General features: G+C 44.7%; 1 protein-coding gene and 1 long non-coding RNA gene across 4 annotated transcripts in view; both read right to left on the reverse strand.

The window, feature by feature from the left end:
- Positions 1-27,218, reverse strand: part of YPEL2 (yippee like 2) — a 57,852-nt gene that overhangs the window by 9,832 nt on the left and 20,802 nt on the right. The window lies entirely within an intron of this gene.
- On the reverse strand, positions 3,038-25,808 carry LOC130683551 (uncharacterized). The gene is made up of 3 exons (XR_008997318.1): positions 25,708-25,808; positions 23,888-23,987; positions 3,038-4,965 (listed from the first exon to the last, which is right to left on the reverse strand). It is a non-coding gene; the product is annotated as an uncharacterized LOC130683551 (long non-coding RNA).

Raw genomic sequence — 27,218 nt, forward strand, 5'->3', positions numbered from 1 at the left:
TCTACCCGCTTGATTTTAGCCGTCTGTGCTGGCCTCAGCTTCCCTTGAGTCGGAAACCAGTCAGAGCATCTATGCTTGCCCTCTTGGTCCAACTCTCCAGAAGACAGCATGGAATCCCCAATGCAAGAATAAACCACCAAACCCCTGCTTCTCACTTGTTTTGACTGATAGATCCCAACAGCCACGGCAGCTACAGTCCCCCTGAATGGGAGCACTAGAGCTCTGCTTGGGAGGTGTAAGCAACTCGGTCTCCAGATCACAGGAATGCTGCTTAAGCAGCAATTCCATTTCAACTAACAGCTTAAAGATGAGCTACTTTCTTCCAGCTAGAGGGTGGCAGTCAAGAGGAGAAGCAGGAGCTGGAGCTTACTATGCAGCTGGGTGTCTACTCCATTAACACAGGCCCTGTCCATGCTTTCCTCCTCTGGTTACACGGAAATGTCTGGCTGACATGAGCTGACCATGTTCTGGACTGCTGCCTGCATTTTTAATGTGTTCTGACAATCATACCCTGAATTAAACATCCCAGTCTGCTCTGAAAACCACTCTAACAAAGAAGCAAACAAGGGACTCTTCCCCTGACCTCTGTTACAGGATGGCTGGAGAGATCCTGTGGTGACTGGTTGGTTAATGGATGACCAGGAGTTGGGGAGAACGAGACAGGACACAGATCACTGTACACAAGACAGTCACTGTCCAAAGCACAGGGTTTTAGGGGTCTGTGCCACCAGCCAGGGAGAGAGGCAAAATTCTTGACTTGTAGAAAAACTGCCTTCGGAACAGCTATTGTTGGTTGCTTCCAACATGCAAATGCTCCAGAAGCCTTCGCTCCTGGGCATGCTCACGCACAGATGTTCCCCACTGCTGCTTGGACCTAAACTGGCTTTTCCCTTTGGCTCCTGGAGAACATCGGAGCACCCAGACTAGAACTGAGCATGAATATGCGTGTCGCAGCCTCGAAACCTGGAAGCTGGAGGTCCGTGCCAAGTGTCTGGATGAAACGATGTCCCAGGATGCAGGCCACAGACTCGGCCAGCCTGTTGGTTCAGCCTTGGAGCACCAGACACCAGCCCCAAGCACTGCCACGGGTGGCAAGAGCATCACAAACCGGCCCATCAGCCTCCGCGGTCTCTTCTCTTGCCACTGCCCCACTGTGTCCTCTGCTCTCGTCAGGCTGAACTGCACACGGTTTTTAGAACATGGCTTTCACCAACTTTGCCCAGACATCCCCTCAGACGGGGAGGCCATTCCACCAGACCAGTCCTGAGCCTCAGCTCAGCTGCCTCTCTTTCGTCAGGGTTTCCCTGACCTCCCCAAGAAGAGGCACCTGCTGGCACTGTGTTCTGGACCCTCTTGTTGCCTGAGTGTTCCTTTTTCCTTGCACTTAGCATACCGGACTTACATTGCTTACTGTCTCATCTCTCGCTAGATGGGGAGCTCGCTGAAGGCATGGCCATTTCTCGCTCACTCTCTCAATCCCCAACACAGAGCACGTAAACCTGGCATACAATAGGCACTTACTAAATAGTATTCCACAAGTGCACCACCTCTGGTTTCCTTTCTCCTTAAATGGCTTTATTGATGTAAACTGACATATAATAAACTGTACATATTTAAATTGTACTACTTGATGAGTTTTGAGATCTCTATATACCTGTGAAACCCTCACCACAATCAAGATTATGAACTGTCACAGCCAAGAAGTTTCCTCAGGCCCCTCCCTTCGTCACCCCCTTCCCACTCATCCACAGGCAGCCACTGCTTACTGTCACTACAGTTTCTATTTTCTGTAATTTTTTATAAATGGAATCATACAGGATGTAGTGATTTTTGTCTGGCTTCCTTCACACAGCATGATTCTTCTGAGCTTCATCCATGTTGCTACATGTATTAGTAGTTCATGCCCTTTTTATTGCTGAGTCATATTCCATTCTGTGGATCTATTAGACCTTATTTTTGGTTTGATTTTAGTACTGGATTTCGACTAGTTGACCTACAAGTCCCCTTCCAGCTCCAAAATTATATTCTCTTATGATTCCATGGTCCTACATCACAGGTATCAGGAGCATCATCCTCTAAGAAACATCTGTCAGTATCTTCAAGTTCAATGCACAGAAGTAGGTGGCTATGAGAAAACAAATTCTAGAAGAAAGCAGACAGGAAAATGATAACGACATAACAGAGGATCAACATTTATGACAGGAAGACATCTATTTCTCAGACACTCAGCAGATCCTCTCTCTGCTAGGCACAACTGGGAAAGCAGGGAGAGGGGCAAGCACTGTAAGACTTTTCAGGGCAGTGGTATCCCCTGAATGTATGTAAGACAATCCTCCAAGTACGGAGAAAATACAAGAAATTTATTTATTTTTACCTTTAAAGGAAAAAAAAAGCTTCACTAAACAGTCCATGGACTGCCACTGGGATCTTCCCTGAGGTAGTGTGTCACGTGTGTACAGTCACCCACTGTGTGTGTGTGTGTGTGTGTGTGTGTGTGTGTGTGTGTGTGTGTGTGTGTGTGTGTGTGTGTGTGTGTGGCATGTGGTGGGGTGGCAGGGATAGGTGACAGTAGCACCCTTCTTCTGCCTTTACTTTCAATGTAGGCTGAACACTGTTGTTTCTGTGCTCTAATACGTCAATAATGGAGACTGATCTCATAAAAACAGGATCTTTAAATAGGAAGATCCTTGCCATTTTTTTTATAATGGTCTAGAGTACCACAAAGAGGCCCATTACATCAAAGCACTTAACAATGTAAAGATAAATTATACATTTTTATTTTACAAAAAGAGGAGCATTCCAAACTAGCTGGTCTTTGTGGTAAAAAGTAGCTGGGATAATATGCTACTTTGCAATATTTTCCAAAAAATAAACACACTAAATCTGTCCTTTCAAAGTAAAAGGTGCCATTTTAACGGAGAATGGGAATGTAACTCCTTTTCAAAAGGAACTTGTGTTATGGAAAGAACTCATATTTGGCAATGTTTTCATTTTATATAATCTTTGTGGTTTAAAATTAATTCAAGATGGATGATATTTAGAAGAAAGTACAGGAGAAAAATCTTTAGAACTTTGTGTTAGAAAAGATTTCTTGGATACTACACCAAAAACACAATTTATAAAAGAAAAAAACTGCTAAATTGGACTTCATGAAAATTTTAACTTTTGCTCTGAAAAAGACACTATTAAGAGAATGAAAAGATAAGCCACAGACTGGGAGAAGATGTCTGCAAATCACTTATTTGACAAAGGACTTGTATCTGAAATAGATAAAGAACTCTCAAAACTCAACAAGAAGAAAAAATGTTTTAAATGGGCAGCAGATTTGAACAGACTTCACCAAAGATAAACAGATGGCAGATAGGCACATGAAAAGACATTTGACATCACTAGTCATTACGGGAAATCCAAATTAAAAACAGAATGAGGTATCACTGCACACCTAGGAGAATGGTTAAAATTTTCTTTTTAACAGATAAAACCAACTGCTGTCAAGAAAGTGTAGCAACTGGGACTCAACAGCATAGCACTTTGAACAAGAACGAATTTGGCAGTTTCATTTACCCAAGTGAAATGAAAACCTATGTTCACATAAAACCTGTATGAGAATGTTTTTAACAGCTTTATTCATAATCGTCCAAAACTGGAAACAACCTAAATGTCCCTCAACTGGTGAATGGATAAACAACTGATATATCCATGTAACAGTACTCTGTCATACAAAGGGATAAACAATTAATACACTTAACAACATGGATGAATTTGACATACACTAGGTTAAGAATAAAGATCAGCGGCTGCCAAGGTTATGGATAAGGAGGGAGCTCAAATACAGAGGGAACTGTTCTGTTTTCTTGATCATGGGGGTGGTTACAAGACTGTGTGTTTGTCAAAACTCTTAGGGCTATCTGCCAAAGAGTGAATCTTACCATGTACAATCACAAATAAATATTTAAAAAGCCAACAAAAGTTTCAAAATAATAAGCCATCTCTGAAAATCTCATGTATCTCCACACTGTACTGCTATATTTGTACAATTTTAGGAATTATAAAACAATTTCCTAATCTGTTTAAAAGCATTCCAAACAATGAATTTCAGAGGGGTTTGAAGCCTTGTTAAATTAAAAACACTTCTCTGAAAGTTTGCAAGAGCGCCTGTGAAGTTCAGCAGATACCTGGAAATCTGGAAGCAGATAAACTGAAAAACAGGATTCATGATTTTCATAAGCACAAAGATGCTAATGTTCCATTTAAATCTACCTTTCTTTGTGAGGAGCTCTGCAGCAAGAGACACTATTAAAATGAAGTACTAAAATACACACTCGTAGTACATACTTTGGAATTACTGTACCGGAAAGTGATAAACCAAGATTTTTTTCAAAAAGAACATATTCAATCACATATATACCTTGAATAAAATAAGATTAAAAACAAATTTATAATTGTTTTTTCTTCCATCCTTTAAAATTATATAAATTATTTAAAAAGTTTGATATGTGTTTATAATGTACATAGTACACAGAAGTACACATTAGGAGTATATCCTCAAACATTTTCCTGCCACAGGTGTGTGATTTCAAGAGCTTGGAGCCACTGCTCTGGGGGTTCCAGTCCACTGCAGGGCAGGGCCTAACAATCACTTTCTCTAGCCTCACAGATCAGAATTCCTAGAGAGCAGGGGCGAAGAAGGACGCAGGGCAGAGAAGAGAAGTGCCAGCCAGGCCCAGAGGTGCCGCGCAGGGCCTCTACGGTCCTTCCAGGCCTGTTCCGTGAGAGGGTGCTGGCGGAGGCCCACACTCGGGGAAGGGCCGTCTCGGTGCCAGTATCTCCAGGTACCTCCTGAGCAGCAGTGTCTGTGGACCCATTTCCTCAGCCTGGCACTCGGGACCAGCTGAATTTCCTGGGGCTGAACTCTGGAAGCTCTTCCACTATGGCTTCCACGCTGGGCCCCTGCCAAGTTGACATCTATGATGGGAAAAACAGCCAGGGAGAACAAGAGGCGTCTTGCAAATAGACACAGACAAGAATAGCCCCGGCTGGGTCACTGCATCCTGTGAGGCGCAGCCCAGCCTGGCGCAACCAGGCACAGCCTGGCACTCCCTTGAGTGAGGGTGGTACTGAAGGTGGGGAGGCTGAAAGGAAGTTAAGGAAGCAATTAGAATGAAGCAAGTAGAATTTCAGACCAGGAGATCCCAAACAGACTGTCAGACATATTTGTTTGCTGTCATTACTGCCAGGCAACAAGGCAGCTCTTCTCCACGTTGTGTACCAAACAACACTGGTGTTCAGGACTCCACTGATAGGGTTTCTGTTTTCCGTTTTTGAATTAAACACTTTTCTTCTGTCCTCCAAAGTAATGGTTCCAGGCCCAGCCCTTCTGGACAGCTCAAAGGAACGGAAAGCGCTTTGAGTTTCCTGTTTAGTATCCCAAACCACAGATTTCTGGCCCATTTGAAAGGCTGGAAGGCAGCAATTCCTTTTAAAAGTAGGAGGACCATTGAGAAATGAATACTTTTGTGAGGAGGTGGCAACAGAGCAAACATGTGGGCTCCCTTCCCTCCACAACAGGCGCAGGTCCGCACCCAGGTGCCCCGTTCCTGGAAGGGGCTAGGACAAGAAGTCCAAGCATGAAGCAAAGCCTCTGGAATTGAGACCCCATCGTAGCTACCCCACTAGAAAGTCAACCATTACCAGTGGAGCATATGCCGAGGAGGTGCACAGAGGGATGAGGGAAAGGGGTGTGCCCCGGGCCGCCCAGCTCCACAATCTGGGAGCTGGACACGTGTCTGCGTATGTCAGGACGACCTAGTCTTGGCATCAGAAATCCAGGATCAAACTTCAATTTACTAACTACTGACTTTGGGAGAATTATTTAGCCTCAGCTTCCACATCTTTTATACCTGTAGATAGAAACCATGCCTATTTCATAGGGTTGTTAAGAATGATAAATAAAACAAGGTAAATGAAGTACAGAGTAAAAAAAAAATCAGTTTCCTCTTCCTTCTCTGGCCTTTTCAGGAGCCTGGGGAAGAGAGATGAAAAGGCTGATTCTAACCTACTTGGTTCTTCAAAATCCCTTCCCTTGGCAGCCTTGGCTTCTCCTTTTCACTATTAGGACAAGAGGCAAGTCTTCCACTCTTTGCAACTCAATCTCCACAAAAATGGAGGAATGGAACTGAAACCCCCCAGGATCCTTTTCAGTTATACCATTCTGTGAATCTTTTAAAGCGCTTGCTTCTCCAGCCCGTCATCTATAGGCACATGTTGGTCACACGGGCTTCCAAGAGGCTGACTGCCAGTGTTGAGTCCTGGCTTTACCATATATGAGCTATGTCATTAACATGAGCAAGCCAGTTAACTCCTCTGAGACTCAATTTTCTAATCTGCAAAGTGGGCGCAATAAAATAGTATTCACACTCAAACCAGCTTTGTTTGAGAAATAAATGATAGTGTATATGAAATAAAGTGCTTCATAAACTTCAAGGCATTATATATATTTTGTTGTTAGAATTTGTTTTTATTATATAGCTATAAAAGAACTTAGTGGGACAAACATGAGGTCAAATTTTTTTTTAATGAAATTTAATTTGCATTACCATAAAAGTCATCCTTTTTTTTTATATAGTGTAATTCATGATCTTTGGTGGCTTTTGATAAAGTCACAGGGTGTACAACCATCACCCTATCTAATTCCAGAACATGTGCACATCCAAAAAGAAACCCCACATCATATAGCAGTCTCCTTCCGTTTCTGCTCTCCCTAGCCCCTAGCAACCACAAATCTACTTCAAGGCACTATATACCATCTCAGTGAGACGCTAGCAGAAGTGTCAGGTAGAGATCCAAAGAGTGGACAGTAAAACCCCTACCCTTGGGGTGCTGGCTAAACACCCCCACCTGACACATCTGACGTTCTGCTGGGAGGGTCAGGTCAGCCCTTTTGTTTTCCTCCTTATTTTCTTCATCTATGGTTATGCCTGGTGGAGTTTCCTATTTATAGAGTCAAATAAGCCACAGGTTTCATTCCGAAAAGCTGAAATGCAAGTAAAACAGGACTGGATCCTTTTGGATTTAGACCTTGAGGAAGGTTATGAAAAAGTGGGAAGGGTGATAACAAAGAACAATGAAAATGATGAAAACTTCCAGAATAGAACCTGAGTGCAACTTGAAGAAACTGAATATTTGACTAAGAGGAATGAAAATCACAAAGGTTTCTTCCATCTTCTCTGCAGTAAAAGGGTGGACTTACAAATAGGAAGGACTTGGGTTAATTATAAGGGAAGAATTTCCTGATCTGTACAACTGCCACACTAGGACACAGGTCATAAGACAAGGAAAGAATGGTCATTGGTATGTGTTTTTGGTTTACAAGAGCTTTTACTTACGTGTATAGAAATTCTGAGATGGGTAAAAAACCATGTGTGCTGCCTAGGGGCCGAAGCATGGCCTCCCAGAGCCTTCCTCCCCTGTCTTCGAGCTTTGGAAGGTCTCAATTCACCCTCACATTCCCTAAACAGATGGAGGGAGGGGAGGGGAAGGGACTGGCTCTAGAGGAGGAAATATCTGCTGTGTGGAGTCATGAAATTCCAAGGGCATGGGAGCAGACATAATGCAAACGATACTAGGAACAGAGCGGCAGAAACAAAAGGTGGTAAGGGGCCTGAGTGCTATGTTTTGCTGCTGAAAGGGAGAGAGTCTGGGGTCTAAGTCATTTAATGATCAGACCTTCAAATTCCCTTCCTGGTGATGAACATGAAATGGGCTGCTTTCAGGGATGGACCTAGATAGACGTGGAAAGGAATGGAGAAGGCTCCTGCAGGTGCATCCCTCACGCTGTCCTGTCTGCCTGACGCTCAGCAGGAAGGATGCAGGCTGGGCGAGGTCTTGGGTCCAGCCCTCAGCTGCGTAGGCTTGGCCAAGGCACCTCATCTTCCTGAGCCTCGGCGTCCCATCCACAAAAGGGAGAAACATGATGCCTACCCCACTTGGCCTTATCCCAAAGGATGCTGTGAGTCCGGTGAGTGCCTATAAATAAAGCACGGTGCCTGGCTCATAAGAAGCATTTAATGCAGGTTTATTTCCTTGTGTACCACCACAGGCTTTCAAGATTTAAAATGGGAGCTGCATGACTAGTCTGGGTGGGCTGGATGGTCTTACCAGAGCTTCCCCAGACTCTCCCCCCTACGGCTACAGACCCCCAGCTCCTCTCGCAGCTGTCCTAAGGGCCTCAGCTGTGGCTTGGGGCCATGTGGTTGTTCTCTGCTGAATCAAGAGCAGATAAGGCTCTCTACTCTGTGGCAAAGGGTCAGGACAGTAGACGCCAATGTAAACATGCAGCCAGTGGAAAAACAGATGCTGCCAGCTTTCAACATCCTGCATTCCCTCCTTGCTCTCCATAGAGGAGGCATGGAAAACAGTGGATTCTCCAGAAGGATAAAGACCAGGGGATTCCCATAATAAGACAACCCCTATTCTCTACAAAAGAAAGCCTGACACGTCATCCTCACTATGTCTGCTCAGAGACTAGCTTTTGAGTCGGAGAGTAGAGCGCTGGAATCAGGATGTAATGGCAGGCAGTCGTGTACAGTTGGGACCTCTGCAATTCAGTTCAAATATAAAACAAAAACTTTCATGGGGCTGAGTTATTGGAGCTCAAATTTCTCTCAAAACCATCAGGCCTTCCTTGGAAAACAATTCACTATGAGCTGCTGAAATTAAAAAAGATAATGCAAGTTAATATACTTAGGAAGGACAAACAGCAATTTTCTTGGATTTATGTTTCAGTGTACACTTCTATTTTCAGAGCCAGCTGGGCATTGGCCAATGAAAATGTCCTTACCCTATGTCGCTATCTGTAACGCCAGTGGACGAAACCTACAGATTCTCAAGGCAAGTCTTTCCCTGCAACCAATCCAGGCAAAAAGCCAGAAAAGGCTTCCCTCCAAGACTGAAGCCACATGCTGTGGAAGGGACCACTTTTAACATATTTTCTAACAAGCAATCACTACAGTGAAATTGGAGGGTTTATAGATGAGATTGAAGTGGCTCATTAAATTGGAAATTGTGAAATAACAGTGATGGCAGCTTTTTCATAGTGCTTACTATATATATGCCAGGCAAGATTCAAATTGTTTTATATAAACCAAGTAATGTGGTCTTCCTTCAATCATCTAAGGAGGTAGGTACAATTATCATCCCATTTACATTTACATCCCATTTTACAGATAAGAAAGATAAGGCAAGGAGAGCTGAAGACATATACCCTAGGTCAAACCACCAAAACATGACAGAGACCCAGGTAGTCTGACTTCAAAGTCTTCCAAGTCAAATGAAGACAAGGTAACAAGAGTGCTGTCCAATCCAGGCAAAAAGCCAGAAAAGGCTTCCCTCTAAGACTGAAGCCACATGCTATGGAAGGGACCACTTTTTAACTTATTTTCTAGCAAGTAATCATTACAGTGAAATTGGAGTGAAAAGAAGCCTTACAGAATTAGATACATATACAGGACATGAGAATGTACTAAACACCTTCACATACATTAACTGATTCAACCTCCAAAACAACAGAGGAGGAAACTGAAGCCCAGGGCTGTATGAGTGAACTTCTGCTATTTCACACATCTTGTAAGTCAAGGTCAGAACTTAAACCTATGACTTTTGACTCCAAATCCCTAGATTTTTCTAGAGTGTGTACACTTGGAAAACCTGTCTCTGTTGATAAAAAAGGATGGATCAAGCTGTCAGAACTGATGAAAATCTCTTAGGCTATTCAACTTCCTCTGCACCAATTCCTATTTACTTAGAAACTGCCTAAATTTAATTCTCTCACTCAAGGTTTGCCTTCAATGAAGGTAACACACAGTCCGTCCAAGTTTTCAAGATTATCTGTTTCACTGTAAATGAATTAGAATTCTGGTCTACCAATCAGCTTCCTATGAGTTGTGTTAGGGTGAAATCACTTCACCAGAGCTTGGTGAGAATAGATAGAATTAAATCTGTAAACCTACTGCAGTTTGGGTATAGCAGAGGATCTCAAAACAGAACAAAATGTACATAGGACTTTATCCAGTGTTAATTTCATAGACCAGTGGACTTGAAGGAGCCCCAAAGGTTGACTGTTCACCTGATACATGGCTCTTGTCCACAATTCTACCAAACCTCTGCTTAAATACTTCCAGGACAAGGAACTCACTACCTACCAAAGAAGCCCATCCTACTGGCAGTCACTCTGACAAGTACCAAAATTCCTCATACGAGCTGAACTCATTCACCTGAGAGTTCTCTGAATCCTTCATATATCCTTTAGCACCAAGTAACTCTTCATGTTCTCTCGTCTATATCAAGGTTTCCTTCTGTGGGCTAACCTTCTCCCAGTTTAGCAGCTTTACGAATAAGAATTATGGAGTGGGATGAACTGGATTCAAATCTCAGTTCTGGCATCTTCTCTACTATGTATTCTTGGTTATGTTCAGACTCTCTGTGTCTCAAGCTCTTTATCTGTCCAATGGTATAACACCCACCTCATGGAGAGGAGAGTGCCTGGAAGACAATGAGTCCTCAGTGAATGGTGGCATTCTTCCTTGTTCCTTCAAATTCTGTGTAGCATGGCTTTACCTTCACCAAATTTACCACTACCTCCTAAGCCTGATTTTTCATTTCAGACTAGGTGTTCCCTAAACATTTTCCTCTCCTAGAACTACTAATCAAAGCACAAGGCCTTACTTAAACTATTGGACTTCGGTTGCACATACCACCTAAAGTAGGTTTTGGTTAATGTGTTCTTCCCTGCTGTGGCCGTCGTCCAGCATTAGACTGGTCTCCAGTGAGCATATATGTCTACATTTCACCTCTGCGTTTATATACCTCCAGGGATTGGTTTAGGAGTAGAGTTATAAGAAATAGTTATTAAGGAAGAGACAATATTCCTTAAACGGGTGACGTGGGGCTTAAAGAAATAACCAAAGGGCTCTTACGAAAGAGACATGAGCATAGAAGTGTTAGCTTTGAGCCCAGGGTGCTTGCCGAATGCTGGGCACTGGTGATTCTCCACATTCCCTATAGAAAGAGAATATGGATGGGTCAGAATAACCAGACTCCCGGCCCTGCCAGGCAAGACTAGATCATCTGCCTCCAACTAGCGATCTGTCCTTGGCAGTTGCATCATGTGTGAGATGAGGGAGTTGAGTAAGTTCTCCTACAAGGGTGAACCTTCTGTAAGTCCATATTCTCAAGAGAATAGATGCCTTGCACAATAAGTGAACATCTCTGACTCAGAGTTAGACCTTTTCTCTCAAATTCTTAAACTTCTTGTTTATCTGCATAAAAGGTATTTTCTCCTCATCAACTGACCTATCTTATTTGATAATTCCTCAGTTAAGACTCTCATCCTGAAGAGACAGAGGCTTAAATCCCTTTCATATATTCTGGTGCTCAACCTCCTTCAGTGGCCAAGATAGAAGCCTCAGGCACATAGCGAAGTATCAGGAATCAGACAGTCATCTCCCAGACAAAAGAGTTTTGTGTCCAGCTAAAACAGTCTATGATATTTAAAAAATATGGGGGTAATCTCAATGTCCAATAATAAGGATATGGTCCTAGGAGGAATACTGTGCCTCCATTATTTTAAATCAAGAAGTATTCAGTGAGCAGCTGTGTCCCTGACCTTGGTAGGCACCATGGAATACGCAGTAAGCCAGTTCTGCCCTGAAGGAGCTTACAATCTAGCCAACTAGAAATGGGACTAAAACACAAAAAAGTATGTATAAAACAACATATATCACTGTAAAACATTAAGGGTGTTAAAGAAGGTTTGAGGACATGGATGGGACTAAAGAGGATGAGAACATTCTAGGTGGGCATGTATCAGCAGGGGCTTCCCTTGGAGAGGTCTTAGTACTGCCTGTCCACATCTCCATCTCTTTCCTAGGGAACGAAAATAACACCAAGAGAAGTATACAGCAGTCCCTAGATGTCTGCAACATATAATATGAAAAACATCACTATTTTCTATCTTCCACAGTTTGTCATCTGAGAGCACTGTCTCAAGTATTGATCTGTATTTTATAACAGAGGAAAGACAACAGCCAATGGGGGTGGAGCCACCTCTAGAAGCCTAATCTCATGAAGCCCCATGCCTCTCTTTAGGGAACCTACTTTGTTCTGAAGTATAAGCATTGTCTATTCTGCACACATCTAGTAGAGGGCATTCTTACCACTCCCCAATCCACTAATCTCCGTTCTTGATGGGGGTGGAGAGGATGTAGGATCCTTAACGGCACCAGGCAGCAAATCTGAAAGCAGAACTTGTTAGTTTTTAAACAAGGACCAGCCAGTTGGACCACAGAGTGGGTGTTTCCATGCAGATTCCAGCACTTTCAAGTTGCTCCATAAACTGAACCCAGTCAGGATAGCAAGCCTTGTTTTTTGCAGCCAGCTCTTTGATTAGGTCTAGAAAGGGACTCAATTAGCATCATGGAAACACAGAGCAGATTTCAGAAAGGAAAGGTCAGCTGTAAGCACTAGCATTTGCTATCAGCCATCTGCCAAGCAGGAAATGCTACTCAGATCTATTTTTAATCATCTTCCCTAGGCAAGGGCTCCTGGGAGAATGCAGAGGCCAGGCTTATTCCAAGATACACTTAATTGCTACCTTTCTGTCCACATTTTTAAACAGTTTCTGGATGCTCAAGACCAACTTATACACAGAGGCCCAGGTTTAGAGTTCTGTCACTCTGGTACCTACCTGCAGGGTTACCTTTGGAGAGCATAGATGGGGGTCCTTTTCTTTTTTTTTTTGTGAGGGCATCTCTCATATTTATTGATCAAATGGTTGTTAACAACAATAAAATTCTGTATAGGGGACTCAATGCTCAATGCACAATCATTAATCCACCCCAACCCTAATTCTCGTCAGTCTCCAATCTTCTGAAGCAAAACGAACAAGTTCTTACATGGAGAACAAATTCTTACATAGTGAATAAGTTCTTACATGGTGAACAGTGCAAGGGAAGTCATCACAGAAACTTTCGGTTTTGATCACGCATTATGAACTATAAACAATCAGGTCAAATATGAATATTCGTTTGATTTTTATACTTGATTTATATGTGAATCCCACATTTCTCCCTTATTATTATTATTATTATTTTAATAAAATGCTGAAGTGGTAGGTAGATGCAAGATAAAGGTAGAAAACATAGTTTAGTGCTGTAAAAGAGCAAATGTAGATGATCAGGTGTGTGCCTGTAGACTAAGTGTTAATCCAAGCTAGACAAGAGCAATAAAACATCCACGGATGCAGAAGATTTCTCTCAAAACAGGGGGGGTGAGGTTCTAAGCCTCACTTCTGTTGATCCCCAATTTCTCACCTGATGGCCCCCCTGCGACTGTGCCTGTCTTAGGTTGTTCCTCCCTTGAGGAATCTTAGGGGGTCCTTTTCTTGAGGGAATAACCTGAGACTGTTTGGAATATCGACTCATTCCATGTAACATAATAATCCCTATAACCAGGTTCCAGGTGATTGTTTGGGTCGCACGTGACAGAGAGGAGAAGGTACGGGCACTGAGTCCGGGAGGATGTGCTCATTCCCCAAAGCAGTGAGCCTGGTGGAGCTAACCTAGTCACTCCTATTTTTATTTAAAGTGAAGCTATCACTACTGAAAGGTAACTTAAACCCAGTTTGTCTGGCAGTACGTCATTTGCTACTCAAGCTATGGGCTGGCTGAGAGCAGGTTTCACCCCGATTTCCGGGGACCCAGCCTGTGCTGCGGCTGCTCCATCCACGCACAGGAACATTTTGTCCACTGGCTTCTTCCCCCTACCGACTAGCAGCAGCACTCGTGTCTCCATTCCACCCAGCCCAAGAAATGAAACATCTCTGCGAGGTCTGGACGGGAAGTCTGGCACGGCCACGGCAGATTGTGCAGAAACAGGCCCTGGCTCGGGAGCCCTTGCATTCTCCCAGCCCACACACTGAACACAGTTTCCTTGTCTCTTGACACTTACAAACTTTTAGCCTCCAATTTCCACCCTAAGGTAAAGCCTAAGCACATGTACAACTGTGCCTTAGCCGAGTCAAGCTCTATCTGCCAATAACGGACTGGGGCCAGGCAGCTAGCCATCACTCTGCGCCTGCCCACCCAACAGTACTGCAGAGCTGCAGGACCCACTGGGCCCCACAACAAGAGGCAAAAGGGTCTGCTCCAGGTTCTGCCCACCTATCCGCCCTCCCTCTTCCCCACTCTTGGGAGCTTATGTGTCAGTGCGCAGCCTATGGGAAGCTAAGCCAAAAGGGCACCTTGGCTGTGGAATCTTTGCCTGAGGATGGGAAATAAGAGACTGGGTATTTGGGACAACTTAACACCAGCAGGAGCCCAGCCAGAAGGCCAGGGAGGAAGGAACTGAGTAGGCAGCCATGGGCTTCAAGGGAAATCTAGCTCCCCCGCGGGGGCTGACACCGCCCCCCTCAGTGCCGTAGAACTCTGCTCTACTGAGCTGGGGCACACGTGTTCCTGGGGAAGAAAAAAAATAAAGGCCACTGTACAGGGTCACTCCCCCTGGCCCAGTTGGACCACAGACTACTTAGGCCTTCTGAGCCCCGCTGACTCTTGAGCTCTTCTTTCTGGTTTCAGGAGCAAAGGGAGTTAATCAGTAAACAGCGCAGGACAGAACAGCTCCTCTCACCCTCCTCCACCCTTCCCTGGCTTGCCGCAGCTCTGCGGGTCAGACGATCTATTATATAAAAAAAAAAAAAAGAGGCCATGGGATGCCATGTTTGGTCCAAGCACAAGACCCCCAAAACAGGGGGTTACCTGGAGATTTCAGAGCCTGCCTAGACAGGACCAAGGGAGTGGGCTGGGCAGGGTCCCTCTGCTCATTCAGAGCAGGAAATGGGCCACGCGGTAGAGCGCCAACGGGCGCGGACTGGGGGTCAGGCCTGAAGTCCAGTTCTGGTTCTACCGCTTCCTCACTTTCTTCATCTGAAAGTGGGAACAACAGTAGTACCTCTCCCTGAGTCGGCAGGAGACACAAGATGTGAGGCACGTAAGAAGTGCCCAGCACAGGGCTGGCGTTGGTAGGCGTCCAGGAAGGTGATGACTCTTGTTGCTGTTATCAGAAGGCCTCCACAGAGCTCGTCCCTTTTTCAAACAAATGTTAGTCAAGACCACCCTTTGGGCCTTAGGGAATGGAAAGGACTAGAAGGTAGACAGTGGACAGTAGGGGCATGGTATGTAGCTATATTCAAAACACCAAGAACGTTGGGCCTAGGGTGAGGCAAGCCAGAAAGCTAGGGCACAACATGGAAGCAGGCAGTCGCTCTGGAGCTTCCCCTGCACTGGCGCGGCCCTGAGTGGATGCCTCCTTCAACCTTGTGCCCTGGGTGACTTCCTTCCTCCCCCCGGTCAGGGCCCTGACTCCCAGTCACAGTCAGACCTACAGAACACGAATCTCTGGAAGCAGCTCTTGGTGATCAACTGTATGACCCCAGGTTTTGATGATGTGCTCTCAGATTTGGGGATCAGTGCCCACAAACCCCATTTTCTAATGTCAGTTTCAGCTACTTCCAGGCAGGTCCTTAAACACACAAAGACTGCAGAAGCCACTTACTGACCTTCCCTTTGCCCTGTCCCAAACCCCATGGCTACACCAAAAGCCATCTGAATTCTACAACTCAGTTCTCTCTTTCAGTAGAATAACTCATAAATGTGGGGTTGCAATTGCCAGCTTATGATGACTGAGTGAGTCCCAGAAGCCAGGAGGGTAGTGCAGGAGGGAGCACCTGGTCCTGCCAGCCGGGGAACCAAGGCCCTCGGGAACTCTGAACGATCCTCTTCTCAGACACACGTGTGTTTGGTGCTTGCCAGCGACCCATCTCCTGGTTGCTATTTAGCTGAAGGCATCACCAGGGAGGCAGTGAGTCAGGTTATTAATTATAGCCACTAGCTTAATTTTTGGTGCTTATTAACTTTATACAACATTTGTGTTCACACACAACTCGTGGATATATGATTTATAGGAGCTGGAAAGGAGTTGATTTTTCTAAAATAGGCCATGTTATACTATTCCAGCCCAATCTCAATCACACTCTATCACTCCCTTGCTTAAAACCTTTAAGTGGCCCCCTAGAGCATGCAGAGCTGAGTCTGAACTCCTTCAGCAGGCCTTCTGGGCCTGTGTGATCCACTCCTGCTGACCTCCCACACAACCTCCCCCTGTCTTACCTGTGGGTCCCTAGGCTTAACCTTCTCTAGAAGGTTTCTCTGCCTCTGCTTCAGAAGAGACTCCCCCATCTTGTTCACTTAGTAAACACTCATCCCACCCTCTTTGCTCCCATAGCACCTGGAACTATCACCTACTCAAAGCCTGGTTTCACTACATCTTATAATAATTACCTGTTTGTCTTCCCCACTATATCATAAGCTACTTAAGAGCAAGAATGTTGTGTCTATTTCTGTATCCCCAGCGCCTCATGCAGTAGTAGTCACCATACGTTGGTCAGAGAGGTTATGGGACTTATCCAACAGCACACAAAATAGTGGAAGAGCCAGGCCCAGAGCAGAGGAGGCCTGATCCTTCGTTTAGGACTTTTAAAGTGGTGCCACTGACTCTCCATCCACAGGCCCCCACACTGTAATGAGACAGTGAGAATGTATGTGCACTATCTGGCTTGGTCATCTTCTAACCTTTGGTGGGTGCTAAATGGCTGAGTCTGAAATGTGGCCTATGCAGCTAACTGACAACAGAGTGCCAAGTAGACGTTGTTAATAAGCACAATGCGCCGACTCCTACACTCTCCATACCAAATGGAACCACCATGTTGATGTGGGGTTCCTCCTGAAACCACAGTAACCCTTTTCTCCAACACTCATTTCACAACAGTCATTCCAAATGTATAGCTCGAGGGTGCAGCAAATTATGAACAAAGGCCAAATTGGGCCTCTTACCTGTTTTGTAAATAAAGTTTTACTGGAACACAGCCATGTTCATTTGTTTATGTATTCTCTATGGCTGCCAAGTCGAGCGGTTGCAACGATGTGCCCAGCAAAGCCTACAATATTTACCATCTGGCCTTCAGAAAAAATTCTGCTGAGCCCTGATCTAGCTACAGGAACAGGGGATGAAGACTCCAAACAGCCCTCCCTTCTACCAAGAGATTGGCTGCCCCCACTTTGGAAGTTAGTGGACCAACTGGCTTTTGCATGATGTCATTTCTTCTTTTAGCACTGCACATAGGCCTGGGGTCCAAGAGGAGACTTTGCCTGACAAAGACACCCCGGAACCCGCAACACTGAGCACGTGTGCCTGGCAGGTAAGGGTGCTTGCGAAATGTTTACTGAACAAACAAATGAAGACATGGGATGTCAGCCTGTCAGTACCCTGAACAAAAAATCCATCCTCCCTCCTGTCAGTTTCAAGGTGACTAGTCACACAGGTGCCTGGCAGCAGCCTGCTGACCTAGATTTGTCAGACCTTATCTTATCGGCTTTCCTTCCTTGTGTATTTAACCAGCACCTGCCCCCACAGTGCCTGGGGCAGACCAGCCTGTTGTTTTTAGAGAGAAGGAGACAGACAGGGAGGAGCTTTCCTCCCCCACAGATATATTTTGCTGTTTTTCTTTCTCCTGCTGAGGGAAGATCAAGAAATATGGGGACTTGGAAACCAAGGAGCTCCAGGAAGTGTAGTTTATCTCGCTTCCTCCCTCCTTGGGTTTCCTCAGTGAGGTTGTCTGGGGTGATCTTCAAAGGCCTGCTCAGAGCCCTACCTGTCATCTGGAACATTCTGCCTCCGAAGGGAAGGGGCCAGCTGAGGGCTAAGTCGGGCAGCTTTCAGCAGTAAACAAAGCAGCCACCACCTAATAGTGAGAGGTCTGGTTCTGAGAACAGACATTCCTCCAAAGACACATCAGGGACTGGCGGCTCTCATTCACTGGCCATCCCCAGCGACAGCAGCCACGCTGGTAGTTTTGTAGGCTTGGGGAGCTGGGCTGACACTGCAGGGACGCCAGGGGAAAAGCTGTCCACATTTGGGCATCTCATGAAAATCAGGCAAATTGGATGGAAATGCTGGCTTCTCAGCTGCCCTAAACAAGCCTGGGTACCAGGCTCAGGGCGGAGAGCCCCACTCCTACTGCCACCAGCTGCTCCTTCACACTGTGCGCTTTCCAGTAACCAAAGGGTACTGGGGACAAGCAGGTTGAAGGCAAGGCACACCATTTGCCACTGTGTCCCCAATATCTAACTCGTAAGAGGAGCTCACTAATGTGGAACAAACGATGGGGCTCAATGCAGGAGGTTTCTCTCTGGGATCATTTTTTTTAGCAAGGAAATAAATGCTTTGCTGTCCCCACATTTACCTGTTGGAGTTGTGGATACAGTGAATGTTCTTGGTGGGACCAGCCCAAACAGGGAGTAAAAGGGAGTTTCCTGGGCCCCCAAAGATGGATAATTTCCCTTTTGACAATCATAAGTTGTCCCCTCAAAGATCCAGAGGTGTTGGGGGGAGGGGAAAGCCACCTGTGCTGCCTCTTGACATCACTGTGGTCTCGAGGGGAGTTTATGGACTGATTAGATGCTGTCTATAGCAGCAGCTGGCAGAGACATCCCCTCATCCCCTCCTCTCCTTGCCCCTCTCTGAGTCACTGTCCACACGTAGCAGTAGGCACAGGCCGGGCGGGAGGCAGAGCACTAAAGCTGCCTTGGCTCAGCGGCCCTGACCCCAGAGACAACACCCCGAGTCAACAGGTCAGATCCTCCCCTCAAGAGCTGGCTGAGTCCTTTGGAAACAAAGGTTTAAGAGAATCTTTTCTGGTTTTGTTTTTTAAAGATAAGGAAAAATGGCTTCTTTTGAAAGAACCTCGCCCCACCCCCACCACGAAGCCACGCGGATGAACCCAGCTGACAAGCATTCTCAGCAACTGCTCCAAGGCACCCAGGCCGGAACTCTCTCCAGCTGTTTGCGCTGCTGTTGTCACAGTAGTTTGAAGTCTGTAGGGTCGATGTGTGGGTTTGAGGCAAAACAACCACCTGACAGACAAGAGGGAAAAGAGGCAGGCAAGATTTTTTCCATTTAAATTCTAGACAGGCCTCACTGGCTGTTTGCAGGTAAGGTCCCTGAGAGCAGAGTGAGGGCTGCGGCTCTGACACCTCCACAGACCTGCCACCCCGCTGCAGTTACAAAGAACAAGAGACTCGATGATTAGAGAGGACTCAGAAGACCACTGATGGTAACTGTATAGCTCAAGGGTAATTGCTGACACTCTCAGAAAATGACCGGGTAAATACATTAGGACTGCTATGGGTGTCAGGACCTGCTCATGTCTGAATGCCATGTTCTGTTTGGCTTTGCTTAATGAATATTCATAGATAATGATCAACATTTATTGAGCATTTATTATTTCAGGCACTGTGACAAGTACTGTATATTGAATACCTCTCTCAATTTCCACAAAAATCTCTTAGGCATCCAGTATTAATATTATTCCTATTTTCCCATTGAGGGCATCAAGACACAGAGAGGGTACCTAACTCGCATAACTGCTATGTGAAAAGGCCAGGGTTTGAACCCAGGTTGTCTGGCCCAGAGGTTATATTGTTAACCACTAAATTATGTTGCCTCATATCATCTTTGCTGCTATAATGGCATCAGAAGATGGGGGAGGTAGAAGGAACCTTTAATGACAATCTAATCTAATGGCTCATTTGGATGGATTTCAAAAAAGGAGAGCCAGAGAGAACAGCCTCGCCCAAGATTACACTGGTTGGATACTTTCATTCTGCCGGCTCCCAGCCCTCTCCTCCAGGGCTGCCTCCAGCATTTGCAAGCACCTGCTGTGTGCAAGACAGTAGGCGGGCAGTGTGGCAGGGATGAGGTGGTAAAGTACAACCAAGAGGCACTCAGTTTCTCTGGGCCTTGGTTCCTAATCTGTAAAATGAGGAGTTGACCTACAAAACCCAGGGTCAAAGGCCTTTCTAGTTCTAATGTTCTAAGAGCCTATGACTCTAGGTCATTTAGAATCTTATTAAGAAACAATACAGTTACATATAAAAAGTGGAGGTGACCACAAAAACACAGACCACATTATATAAGACAGTGTTATTAACAGCCAAATGAACAACCAGGCAGTGAGTTCCATGGATACTCAGTGGAGGAACAGAATCCTATAGTCCAGGAAGACATCCTAGAAAATACTTAAACTGGTCTTCAAGAATGGATAGAAATTGAATTGAGAGAAAGGATTCTCCAGGCAAGGGAAGTGCTGGAAAGGAAGATGGGGCAGGGTTTCCCTCCAGCATCACTGAGACACCAGGAAACGGTTGATGCCACAAGGAGCCAGCACAGCTGCAAAACAGGCCGGCTACGGTAAATCGGCAGGCATAGACCGGCTAGGTCTGTACCCCCAGGCTTCTTGGTAGCCTCTATGGCCTTAGGCAAGTCACTTAGTCCCCACCTTGAAGGGATATTGTTAAGTGAAGGAGTAGAGAAATGTCTGAAGAGTTCCTAGCATGTGGTAGATGTTAAATAAATAGCAGTTAATAGCAGCACTGTAGATTTTTCATCTTGTGAATTTTATGGCACAAACACAACCCCATCTGGAACATTCTTCTGCCCTCCATGGTGAGCCTGACATTCGCATGTACCCTCAAGATCACAGGCTCTGTGAGCGCAGGGATCATGCTGGCTTCACCTCCCTATCCCTGGCATCCAGCCTAGGTCCTAGCATATTTGAAACACAAAAAATGTATTTAACTGAACAATCAGTGTATGATGATGGATCCTGGTCAAGCCCCAAATACAAACAGCCAAACCAGCAATGGCGCAGCTTTACCATTCCAGAAACTGCAGGAATGCCAGCACTGAAACACAGCACAAGAGTAAGAGGCCTGCACCTACTTCTTGCTTCCCAGGGAGAACACCCTCTTCAAAGTGTTTCACTAGATTCTGACGAGGAGCACAAGCTTGCAAATCACCAGTGTCCTCTGAAGTGAATGCTGAGACACAAATGTACAAACCAATCTTATGAATGGAACCTTGCAGGCATTTGCAAACCACAAAGTTAATTTCCCAAGTACGCCTCATAGCTCAAGTCAGCATTTCCTTTTGGTATTGAAAGCAACCACATAGAAAGGATCACATTTGAGCAGGTTGGTGCTGCAGCTGCCTGCAGTTTACAGCAAAAAACACAGATGATGCACCAGACTTGGTCCCTGGCAGCTTCTTTGATAATAAATTGGTGAGCAATCAACTTGGGCCCAGATCATTAATTTTCACAGGGAGCAGGAAATTATGGGACAGGTCTGCCTCCCATGCACAGTGTGACTTCCTGAACTCAATTCCTCTTGCTCATGGCTACAAGTGATAAAAAGAGTCTTTTTTAAAACCCTAGAATACTCATATTTCTTTCCTAAGCAATGGTCAACAAGTATTTTCTGAATGATCACCATGTGCCCAAAGAACTTCAGACCACAGACCCTAGTTTCTCCATTTCTAGTCTTCTTTGGCAATTTGCCTACCACACCACGACATTTGACATCTCAAAGCAAACCTCTGGTCACCTCATTTCTTGCTCAAAAATCTTCAATGGCACCCAACTGCCACCAGGATGAAGTCAGAACTTCTATTCTCCCAACAGTCTGGCTTCAGCCTACTCTTCCCGTCTGTTTTCACAGTTCCCCAATATCTAACCCAAACAAATGGTTGCTCTCCACAAGCTTCCTACCTCCACCTCTTTGTTCATGGTGCCCTTTTTAACCAGCCCCTCCCTGTCCATTTCCACATGTCTAGGTTCTTGCTTCTAGGCACATCCCAATGTCACTTCTCCTATCACGTCTTCCCAGAACTTCAGTTTCTAGATAGATGGGCCATAAGGGTTTTTCTGTTCAACAACCCTTTGAGAACCTGATGAATGCTATGGAATTGAACCCTAGGAAAACATACATACACATAGAATTAAACACACAATTTTTTCAGGGATTCCTTGAAGCCAGTCCATAGTCCCCAGATTAAGAACCCCTTATCCAAGTGGTAAAGATACCTCAAGACAAATGCTGGGCATAGAAGCCACAGGACATAAATATGCAAAGAAGTAAAAAGCTAACCTTTTCAAACAATAAGGCTTCTCTCTCACTTACCAACTTAACATTTCCCTGTATGGCCCCGGAAGATGACTGGTTAGCCAGAGACGGGTAAGATTCCTCAAGGGAGGAACAACCTAAGACAGGCACAGTCGCAGGGGGCCATCTGGTGAGAAAATGGGGAGCAGCAGAGGTGAGGCTTAGAACCTCCCCCCTCTGTTCTGAGAGAAATCTTCTGCATACATGGATGTTTATTGCCCTCGTCTAGCTCGGCTTAACACATAGTCTACAGGCACACACCTGATCATCTACATTTGCTCTCTTACAACACTAAACTATGTTTTCTACCTTTATCTCTTATCTACCTACCACTTCAGCATTTTATTAAAAATAATAATAATAGAGAAATGTGGTATCCACATATAAATCAAGTTTAAAAATCAAATGAATATTCATATTTGAACTGACTGTGTATAGTTCATAATGCATGAACAAAACCGAAAGTTTCTGTGATGACTGCCCTTGCACTGTTCACCATGTAACTTATTCACTATGTAAGAATTTGTACTCCATGTAAGAACTTGTTCATTATGCATCAGAAGATTGGAGACTGACGAAAATTAGGCTTGGGGTGGATTAATGATTGTGCATTGAGTATTGACCCCCCTATACAGAAATTTATTGTGGTTAACAACTATTTGATCAATAAATATGAGAGATGCCCTCACAAAATATATATATATATACATATATATATATATATATATAAACACACTTCCAATTGTAAAATAAATAAGTAACCAGGATGTAATGTATAGCATAAGGAATATAGTCAAAATATTGTAACAGCTTGGTATGGTGATACCTGGTACCTAGAATTATCATGTATATAAATGTTGAATCACTGTGTTGTACACCTGAAACTAATGTAATGTAATACTGTGCGTCAATTACCCTTCAATTAAAAAAAAAAAAAAAAAAAAAAAAGAACCCCTTATGTCTCTCTCTACCTTAGAGTACTAATAAAAGTCATTTCCTTAGATATTTACTGAGAATCCAGTCTTTAGGAGCTGTGGGGGGTACCAGAGATACAAAGACGACATCACAATCCTCTACTCAAGTAGTTCTCAGGCTAATGGGAGACACGTGTCACTTCACTGTGAAATCTGCTTTAAGATAAACAGGAGGTGAAACACACACTTCCAGAAGGGAAGACTTAAGAACCTATTATCTCCCCACCTAGAGTTAAACTTCCTCGAGGAAAAATCCTTGAGGGTAGTACCCTAACACCCAGTACAGTGCTCCGCACAAGACACATTTAGTATAAGGGAGAACAGAGCCAGTCAACAAAAGAGCAAGTACAGGCCCAGTGCCTTCTGCCATCACTCTCACACCAGAGGCCTCCGGGAGCCAGTAAGGTGGCCCTGTCTTTGAGTAATTATGCTATACAAATTATCACAGCCTAATTTATGGCTTAGCTCACCCTGAGTTGATTTAACCAGTATCTCTATGGGGGAGGAGACCATAAGGTATTATACTTTACAGGCTCCAAATGGTTTATTTTCACCAAGAAACACTGTGATCTAACCACATTCCTTTGGAAATTTTCTGTATAGACTTGGTTCACCTGTCACCCCTTCCTGGGTGGTCAACAGAAGCTCTTTTGTACCCCTTCAGAATTAACACCTCATTAATAGAAGATGAGGGCTTTCAAAGGTCAAACAGTTGAAGAAAAGAAGTAAGGAATTTTAGGTTGCACATGTTGATTTTCTTTACAAACACTAAACTGACTGAATGTGTTTTCAAACTGGACTTACTGGCTTATGTTAGCACTCTTCCACAATGTAACACTTCTGCTTTTTCTGTACCTCAGAAATTGGGAACCTCTGAATAATGTTTAACAATGTTCTGCAAACACTGCAAAAAAAGCAGAGACACCCACTCTTGTAAGGACATTACATTGTGGTGGTTCTCAAATGGTTCTTTCCTAAAGCCCATCAATCACTCTGGTAAAAGCCTGGGTCCCACTGTGTGAGAAACAAAAAATTCACTTTTCATGATACAGACCATATATAATTTTACATACCTTTTCCCCTCCTGCTAAAATAGAATTTTATTGATGATAGTTTTCTAGAAATCATTGTCATATAACCACTGGGTATCAAAAATCACTCAATTAAAAAAATTAGAATTCAACATCTATTTTGCAAATTAGGCTGACAGAATTATCTTCAAGGGCCACATCTTATTATACATATTCTTTCTGAATTATACTGCTCAATGTAACATAGCAGGCACTAATACAATCTAATACTCACTGTAACACTTCCCCAACACTTAGAGAAAAAGAAAAGTGCATTTTTAGAGATTCTTGTATTTATTTTTCCCACAAAGTTTTCACAACACAAATAATTGCATTAATATTTATGTTAGCTTTATTATATACATAAAGACACTGCGGGTGGGTGGAGTAAGAGAAACAAATTCCTGACAAGTATTGTGGACAGGATGGAGTGGATCTCTGCACCTCACACCAGCATCCCCTCCATGTCCTCCACCTCTAAGCCACTGTGCTGGGGGTGCAAGTCTTCTTGAGAATCACTGATGGAGACCACGGTACTCGGACGCAGAGGGGGACAATGGGGCAGAGGGGGTCTCTCAGCCGCCACTGGATCAGTCCGAACTAGGCTCCCTCCCTGCCACTCCTCTTGGAGCAACGCTGCATCTAATGTCTAGGCAGGAAGGGAAAACCAAACCACCATCACCACCACCGTAAGCCCAGCGGAACCCCAGAGTGAACAAAAAAGACCTCCTAAAAGCTCCCAGCCTCGGCGCCTGGAAACAAGTCAAATGGGAGGTCCTCATCCAGGGTGCAGCTGAGGGGTGTGAGGTAGAGATGCCCGGTACTGGCGCAGTGTAACCCCGGGCTGGTGGTCCCTGGGTCACCTGTGGCCTGTTCCCTCGAGAGGGGCTGAGCTGGATGGTCTGCAATTCTGGGAATTCTGTATTTGTCACCAGAAGATAATCTGACCTGAAGATGTGACAATAATAACTTAAACAGTTTGAGGGTAAGCATGAGATTTCTTCCTTCTCCCTGCACTGGACACCCACCCCACAGCCTCCGACACCTTACCCCTAAGACCCAGCACACTACAGGATGCAACCACAGTCCCCAAAGTGGGTTTGCAAGAGATTAATCCAGTTCACCAGCCCTAAGTGGCTGCTCCACAATGCCCTCGAAGGGTCTGCAGGAGGGAAGCAAGGGAAGAACCACAGACAGAAAATGTTCATGGAACAGCTTTGTGAAGATCCAGGTTCCCATAATAGTATCCACTGAAATGAGCATCAGGTGGTTCTCACTCAGAGCAACTAACTGTTCCAACTGAAAAGCTATCATTATTTTATAACCAAAGTATATTTTTATACTGGGGCTTGCTCCATTAAGGGAGAAACAACAGTATGAGCAATTCTTCATGCCAACTCAAAATACCTCTGCGTGCAAACACTCCACCATTTAGACCACACCACCACCTAAGAAAGAAATTGTAGGATGCCTCAGCATATTCCCTAGATAGTTCTGTCATCAACTCAAAAAGCATCCCTACCCCCAACCATCCTACAGAGCAGATGTTCTTACCTTCCTGCAGACACACGTATCTTTGCTGTTATTTTCTTCTATTGCCTTTTCCTCTTAAATCCAACTCCTGTGCCTTGGGTTCTAAAAGGACACTGTCTTGGCTAAACTAAATCTGCATGGTGTCAGGCAGGACACACTTTTTTTTGTACAGCAAGGCCAAGAGAAGCAAAGGACTACTACATATTTGTATAGAGCTTTGTGATTTGCCAACCACCCACACATCCATGATCTCATCCAGCCTCATGACTACCCAGTGAGGTAAACCTGCTCCCCCCACCCTCAAAACATGCCTACCTCCTAGGACTGTTTCGGGGGTGGCACATAATAAGTGCACAGTAAACGCTAGCTAGTAGCCATTAGACACAGCAAAATATATCTTTTATTGAAGTATAGTTGATTTACAATATAGCAAATATTACCGTACTCATTTTGTTAGTGAGAAACTGAGGCTCAGAGGTTGGACAGCTGATTCCAGGCGACAAGGTCTCTTGGGACTGGGAGCAAGCTGGAAAGGCAGAAAGCCTAGTGCAGGGTTCTTTGCAACACTGTATCAATATAGAGCCTAATCATTCAAAGCTTTACAGCTACACATTTCCATGTAGCCACACTGATGACAGGAAGGGAGCCCAAAGCCCTGATTCTGTCCCCAGTTCTCTGCTGGCCGCATATTCAGAGCTTTAGGCCCTGGACCTTTGTGTTGCCTTCTCCATAATGAAGGCAGGCGTACTTTTTCTTTTTTCTTTTTTTTTTAAAACCAAACAATGGAATGTCAAGCTTCCAGATGAAAGGCTCTATTACAAGTACAAAGTATCATTTAATTACACTGCAGCTCCAGTTATCTGCTTCCCAGCTCCTAACTCCCACTGGGCAGATTCTGAAACTGCATAGGAGATTATGTCAAGAGGGGAGAACAGGAGAAACATTCTCTCCCTGAACTTTCTTAAATGGAAGAGAAAAACAGAATGAAAAGAAAGGCCCATTTTCCAAGGAGGGGGCTGGGGCAATGATCTTTCTGTTAAGCGGACCTGCATAAGAATCTATAGATTATTTAACACCAGGGGTGGTTGTGGAAGGAAATAAAGGAATCTTTGTGCAATGCCAGCCACAGTTCCCTCGCGTTTTCCCGCAGTCAGGCATCTAACCCAACTCTTTAAATCAGCAAGCTCTAATGCACCCCATCTGTGCACTGGTTGCAGCCAGTGAAACTGAAGCCTGTGCTGACTCTGGCTTGGCCTTATAAATGAGACTTCCTGCCCGCAAAGAGGCAGGAAGAAAGACAGGAGGCCAACAAAGTCTATTTTGCTCATCACTTGTCTTCTCCCAAGGCTCAAGCTCCATCCACTTATCATTTACTGAGCTCTTGCCATAGATCAGATCCTGACCCAGAGACACAAAGCTAGTGGGACATGGCCTCAGGTGGAAAACCATGTGTAACAGCTCCTGAGATAGGAAAAAGGGGAAGAAAAAGGGCTGCTCTTGGCGGAGGCACTGAGGCCTGAAACACCTTGTGT

The sequence above is a fragment of the Manis pentadactyla genome, chromosome 4 (genome assembly GCF_030020395.1).
Source record: "Manis pentadactyla isolate mManPen7 chromosome 4, mManPen7.hap1, whole genome shotgun sequence".
In the NCBI taxonomy this organism is placed as follows: Eukaryota; Metazoa; Chordata; class Mammalia; order Pholidota; family Manidae; genus Manis; species Manis pentadactyla.